Genomic DNA, 6802 nt, shown 5'->3' on the forward strand with positions numbered 1-6802 from the left:
TGCATATTTGTTTAAATCTAGAGCATTTTAGATCATATTTTAATCATTAACTTAATCCTTCATAGAGAATCTATATATTAACTTCATTGATACAATATATTTCAGTATATATCTGATTGCAATAATTTTAGACAAAATTACAATTAGAACAAGAATAAAATATATATTTCAAAATGTAATTGGTTTTGCAAACTATTACAGATTAACAAAGTCTTCATTATGCAAAAGTGACCATTACATTATAAATTATTACTGCACAACTGATTAATACTGGGGCAATTCCATGTATCAAGCTACTACATATACTTTAAATCTAAAACTTTGTAGTTATCTTCCAAGTGTATAATTATATCAGTCTAATATAGAAAAACTTTTCATAATAATTTGAAATGTGCTTGCAAACATCGAGAATCATTTCATATTCAAAACTTTTGTTTAATATTTTTGGCAACCATCTTTATTCAATTTTTCATGCCCATTGCAAATCTTCAGAAATAAAAAATGAAAATATCTCCTTTTCTAAACTGGGCCTAACATGTGGTTTCAAATAGAGAAGGATGACATTTTCAATGAATTATGTTGTAAAATATTAAATTGAAAATGAATACAAATTTAAAGCAACCTTTAACTTCCCCACCTCCCTCCAAAAAAATTGTAGACAGTAATATTAATTTAATAGTCGTTAATGACTTTTTTGCAGATGTTAATATTAAATTGATTTTGATAGGAAATATTAATTCGGCAAGCATCATTACTTTCATATATATATATATATATATATATATATTAAATTTTTAAATTTTTTTAATTTATAAAATACTTAATTTTTTTATATTAGTAATTTATACTTTATTTCAACTAATTTTTATTTCTTGACTTATTGATAACAAAAGTTATTATAGAATTACAGATATGATTCTACAAAATTTTAATTATTTTTCCAACTAAACCTGAAAAAAAGAAAAGAAAACATGCAGATTTTAAAAATGTCTTTAACATTTTTTTAAAAATAATTAGAACTTTCAGACATAATAAACTTCTAATTCTTTTAGTGTATATGTATGAAAGTAACAACAAATAAAAATCGAGGTTCTATCCTGAACAGAAAAAAATATTGTACATTAGGAAAACATTTGCATCAACAAAAGTAAAAGTCCAGGAAAGATTATTTAAAATTTGTAAAGGTTTTAAGCAAAAACCAAGACTCTTAATTTTCTGTGTATGTTTCAAATAAAAGTATGTACAAAATTATTTTAATTCAATATGATTGAATATTTTATTAATATTCAAATTATTGTTTTTTAAACAGTATTAATAACATTAATTATGATAACAGTAGATTATGTAGCTTTTTCTTAACTTAATATTTTCATAAAAGTTTTGAACACGATACATTCCTATAAAATAATAAGTCTAATTAGAAATAACCAACTTTACACCTTAAGATTTCTCATTTTTTCTCTGGTTTTAAATTGGCATAATTTCCTTAGTTTTATATTTTTTTATATGACTTTATTCTTCATTGGTTTTATTTTCAATGTTCATAATAATATAGTTAGATGTAACCTACCTATAACTTCAGTAGAAAATAATTCTGATTTTCGGAATTATTGTTTCGGCATATCTGCCTTCTCTTCAAATCATTGCATCTTAGTAATGCAAGAATATGACGATCATGGTATTTTCTCAAGAAAGGAATGAATTTGAAACAGAAAAACATTAACTACAAAGATTTCTAAGCTAAAAAGGAAGAACCTTTGTGTAAAATCTAATATTGTCTTGAAAAATTATGGATATGAATTGGGTAGTTATGAAAACTCAAAACTCTTGGAACCTTCATGGCTACGAGAACAGTTCTATTGTGTTCCATTGGATGGTTGAAATGTCTTCTGCCATCTCGGAATTTATATAAAAGAACGATACCAGTACGAATCGAATCTAAAATTCAAGAACTAGAACAAATCCCTTCTTCCTATTTTCCAAGCTGAACTTGAAAGGAATGTTAACTCAAAAAATTTTACATTTCCAATCTATTATTTAAAAATCTAAGTCGAAGCATCGAGAAGATACTCCCTCGTCATCTGTTTCCATATTGCAAACTACCATCGCTCGGCCAAGAACTGACCTCACTCTCCGATGCATGAAGTGCGGTTAAAATCATGCCACCAGATTAAAGAGGATTTAAAATCCCGTCTGCATTAGTTGCAAGAATATCGGACGCACAGCTGCTTAGAAAGCCTGCAAATCATTTTCCCAAACCACGAACCCTGCAAGAAAATCTTCCCCAAGCTCTGCAAAACATCCCATCACCGCACACAACTTCTTTCCGACCAACCAAAATTCATTCCAAGAAACACCAGCCGCTGACCAAGAAAATCCACTCTTTTCTTATCCTTCCATCATGAAAGAATTGATGCAAGCCATTCTAGGAATCAAACTCCTTATAATGGAAATTCCCAAAGCTCAATCGTTATACAGGGAAATTATTTTGTCAAAAAAGTAATCAGAAAATATTTATTTTCTCATCAATACTTAAATTTTATTCCTCCATCATCTCTACCTACACACAGAGACACTCCTCCCATTGGTCCTCAGAACTCAGCTCCAGTATCTCAAAGCCGATCTCAAACTCTCTATTCTACTGGAGGGAATCGCGATTTAGCCATAAGGATTACCCCATACCATTTCGTTTTGAAATCGAATCGAATTCATTTAAATTTTAATAATGTTGGATATTTGTAAATATATTTTATTGTATTTCATCTTTCTTTAAACAATATCAAAATATAAACGATTCGATTAGGGGGAAATAATGATTTCACTTAAGGGATTGATTTATTCAAAAATATTCTTGATTAATTAGTTTTAAAAATAAAAAAATTACTTTAAAATGAAAATAAAATTAATTATATCCCCTAAATTTGAGACTGACAATAGTCAGAAAACCTCAAATATTTTTTTTAATGTTTAGATATGGAAAATAAGATTTGGTGTAAGTTTTTCTTAAACGAATGGATCATCAAAAAAAGTTATCTGTAAATGTTAGTGTACAAATTCTAAATTTCAATATCTAAGTTTTAATATGGTGAGATAGCAAATACATGGGGGGAATTTTTAAGATATAGTTCTGCATTGCAATGAAGCACTAACATACTTCACTTTTTAAGCCTGTAGCATTCTCGAAATAAGATGAGAACCAATACTAAAATCCCTTCAGATCATAATATTAATCTGGAGCTTTCTCATCATGACTTCAAAGCGATCAATCTTGTGTTCTTCGAACTATTTTTACTGTAGTCAATTATTACAATGAAACTAATATCTAAGTCTTAAATTTATGGTTATATTTTATTTTTAAACACTAACTATACTTGTTTCATGCTTATAAAGCTGGAATATTGTCATTATTTTTAGATTCACTTTATGATATTGTTACGAATGTGTAATGTTGCTTTCCAGCGAATGTAATTCCATTGTAAAAAAGACAGTTTTACAGGCAGATATGATGGATGCTGAACAGATGCAGTAAGAATGACCGTCGCCCTTTGTAATAAAATAGATTCAGAATCAATCGAAATTTTGATCAGATCATTAGGAAGCGGAATACAACGATCCTTCTAGAAACTTTTGTGTCCTGCTTCAGAAGCGATAAAATGCCGGGAAGCCAGGAGTGAAAAATAAAAATATTCAGTTCTTGGCAATGCGAGTGTATCGTCAGAATCTTAACTATTTCTCATAATTTCAGTTGAGCTGAGTTCAAACGATTAGTGAGTAGAGGACTGAGCCATGTGCCGAGTCCTGGATGCAAGCATTGAGTCATGTACCGAGTAATCAGTCATACAGTCAAGTCAGTAGTGATTCGCAATCAAGTTCAGCTAAAGCGAATAAATAGTAGAGAAAAGCAGACATTTGAGGAACGTGAAATAGTTGCGTGGTCTTTCTTCTTGCTGAGTTCTGTTTGACCGTCTTGTAATGTTTCGATTGCTTACTACCGATTCTTTTATCCGAATTCGCGAAGCAGGAAAAAAAATTGTTGTTTTACGACTTCAGAAGGTATTATAATTATTGATTCCCCCAGAAGACATCTAGGAATGGAAAATGTGTGGTATAGTGATTGGTTTTCGTCGCCATAGTGGGTACAGAAATGAGATGAAGTGCTATCCCTACCGATGACGGGACGTGCCTCCTACGGGAAAGATGGTGGGCCTTAGGTCTCAACTTTTATTCCCTCCAATGCTGTCAGGTTATTCAGATTTTTCCATGTGCCTTCGAGCGGATCGGAATATTCAGCTATGACTAAAATTATTGATTGTGAGAACATAATGAAAACAAAATTTGAAAAAGGAAAAAAAAAAAAAAATAAAGTATAGACTGGTTTTTGAAAATCGTAAACATTACAGTTCTCGAACATAACGGTAATCGGAAAATGTGTTCAGACTTAATAATATTTATATATATTAATTTCAAATTTAATTTTCATTTCTTTTCTGAAAACTGACTATTATAAAGACATCTAAAATCATTAAGCAGTATTTTAAAAGTATTTTTCATTTCCACAGAAATGTGTCATGTTTGATACAATCATACATTATGTACGCCCTTTGACTACTTCAAAAGCAAGTTAATGTATCGTCACCAAATATAATCACCAAAATATATTATAATTAGAGATGCATAATCCACGATTTTTTGAATAACAAATAATATTGCTATTGTTATTTTTAAATATGCGTTCCAAATATCTGTTATTTCAATCATATTATTAATTAAAAATTATTACTTAATATTAAATGTAAAATTTATTAATTGTAATTAATACTTAATTTACTAATTTAATTAACGTGTGATTGAATTAATTTATCTGTTTCAGCTTACTTCTTAAATTTTTTTTTCTCAAAACTATTTATTTAATTTATTTATTAGAGTGAACCATTTTCTGGAAAAGATGAGTTAAAAATATATGTCATTTCTTTAAAACGTTTACTTTAGTCCTATATTCTACCAAGAGATGGCGCCAGCAGTAAACAGAGTACATGTAATCAAAGTCAATCATGTCACGAGCAATTAAAAATGATCTGTATGGAATAGTGCATCATCAAATACGAATATCGGTCACTCCCGTAAAGTGAAACGGTGACTTCGCACTTTCCGGTGAAATCACAGCTCTGATAAATTTCAGTGATATACAATTCAATGATACGATACGATAATTCCAATAACCGGTCCATTCACTTTTCAATCCAATCACAGATTTCTTTCGAGAGCTTCCATTGGACAGATCGTATCGTCACCGCTCCGGCAAATTTCAGTGATATCGTATCGATTGTTAGTTTCTATCGTGATCCAAAACTTGTAATCGAAATATCATCAGTAAGATCGTATAAAAGATTTGAATCACACCCCTCTTTGAAAAGTATTGATCACTTGTATTTGCGACTTTTTGATATTGGTTACGTAATAACCGCTCTGAAAATATTCGTCATCCCTAATTATAATTAGCTAAGGATTTGTATATCACATATTATAACAAATGCTATTTACAAACTTTTGTTTTTATCTAGAGAATGTAATTACTATTTATTATATTTCATAAACTATATTAGCTATCAACAAATTTATGCAAAAAAAAAAATCATTCTCGCCTCTAATAAACCAAAGAAACACTAGTTATTGATAGATTAAAATGTCTTTCTGGATTATTTTCCTTACTACTACAGCAGACAGCTTTATATTAAGTATTATGGATTGTAATTATAAAGACATTCGTATATTATCAAATTCTGGAACGAATTTTGCAATTTTTTTTATGGAATATTAAAATATACAAAATTAGTTAGAATAATGGCTATCCACACAGTAAAAGCTTTAAAAAATGAAGAAAGCAATGTTTTCTGTTAGTTTTTTTAATATATAATTTTCTATATGAATACATAATATATATATGTAATGATATTTTAAACTCTAATTTCAATTTAATTAATTCCCAAGATTTTATCTAATTTAGCCCATAGTCACTTCATTCTAAAATATTCTCTTATTTCCTGATCCAATTCCACTAATTAATTAAAGAGAAGCTTTGTAAAATTGCTGAATCGGCTAAAAGCCAAACTTTCCCACACTCCGAGTGAGGAGACATTCTTTTTTAAAAGATCCCTGTGTTTCCCTTGCCTCGTCGACGCGTGTAGCAAAAACCCCTATCGAAATCTTAATATATTAGCACTGTAAAGAAATATTTTTCCTATCAATATCTCAGGTTATATAAGAGCAGAGATAAAATGTTCAAGAGCTTTTTCTCATTTCTTACTGTGTTGCTCGTCGCTCCTGCTTGTACATAATGCATGCTTCTCCAAGATGAAATAAAACGACGTCACGAAATCGAAAGTATCTTCACTGTCTTTGAAACTGCATTCTGCTTCACATAAAATAATGTTTGCATATATATCATGATTTTAGCCTATATTTTTCTTTAATATATAGGTAATTTAAAAATATTTTTAAACTTTACAAATTAGCTATATATAAAAAATTTTTAAAGACATTTTAAAATGAGCATTGTAACCATAAAATATATTCCAGTTTAGTGATATCAGTATTCTGTATTCTAAGATGCCAAAGAAAGAAGAACCTGATTGTCATTTATAACGATGCATACTTTATTTTAATCAACTGTAAAAATAATAGATTATAATTTCTGTATTACAAAGTTTTTTAAAAAGTATGAGTTGCTTTTGTATACGTGCAAGTAGTTTTCAACACAAACTTACACAGAACACTAAAAATGAATTACACATCAAATAACAAA

The sequence above is a fragment of the Argiope bruennichi genome, chromosome 2 (genome assembly GCF_947563725.1).
Source record: "Argiope bruennichi chromosome 2, qqArgBrue1.1, whole genome shotgun sequence".
Classification (NCBI taxonomy): domain Eukaryota; kingdom Metazoa; phylum Arthropoda; class Arachnida; order Araneae; family Araneidae; genus Argiope; species Argiope bruennichi.